Below are 849 nucleotides of genomic sequence, written 5' to 3' on the forward strand. Positions count from 1 at the left end.
ACATCCATTTTGAAAGGTACAGCGTATACGCTAGCCCCGCTTGGCCACAACCTTAAACGGCCCGATAAACCGTGGACGAAGATTCGTCCTGAAGATAGCAGAGGCTACATGTGTAGGAAGGTTTTTCGATTTTAATAAAACCAGGTCCCCGACCTTAAAGCTTTCTACTTTGCCTTTTCTTATCTTCATCTGCATATTCTTTCTGCAGGTCTTGGCTTTCAGCCATCGCATCGCAAACGTGTCGTAGGTCACTTAGTATGGTAGAAAAGAAGCTACGACTTTTTTGTAGATGGTGAGGGGGCTGACAGCTAGCCGTTCGGCTATTTCTCCCCCACCAAGCCCTGAGCCATGGGATGGCGGCGTCAGTGGGACGCGAGGGTGAATCAGCCCGTTCACGTAGAACGGTGTGTAGCCGGTAGACAAATACACTGCATTGTTTAGTGCAAACTCTACGATTGGAAACATGGCGCTCCAACGCCTCAGTGTCTCAGCGCAGACGCTGCGAAGATGGTCTTCGACGACGCGATTCACCCTGTCGGTTTGACTATCGGTCTGCGGATGATCCGTTGTCGACATATCCAACTTGGTGCCGAGCACCTTGAAGATAGTCGACCAAAGTTTTTCCGTGAAACGGGGGTCTCTATAGATGGTGTCTGGCACCGCCACCAAATGAGCCATCTTGCTCAACCGGTCGTCGAATACCACGACACCCGTGTTGCCCACCGAACCTTTCGGCAAGTCAAACACAAAGTCCAAACTCATGGTCTGCCAGCACCCAGTGGGTACCGGTTAGCTGGCCAGCGGCACAGCCGCATTTGGAGAGGGTTTCACCCGTTGACACGTCTCACA

This window comes from Plasmopara halstedii (assembly GCF_900000015.1).
Source record: "Plasmopara halstedii genome assembly, contig: Scaffold_2956, whole genome shotgun sequence".
In the NCBI taxonomy this organism is placed as follows: Eukaryota; Oomycota; class Peronosporomycetes; order Peronosporales; family Peronosporaceae; genus Plasmopara; species Plasmopara halstedii.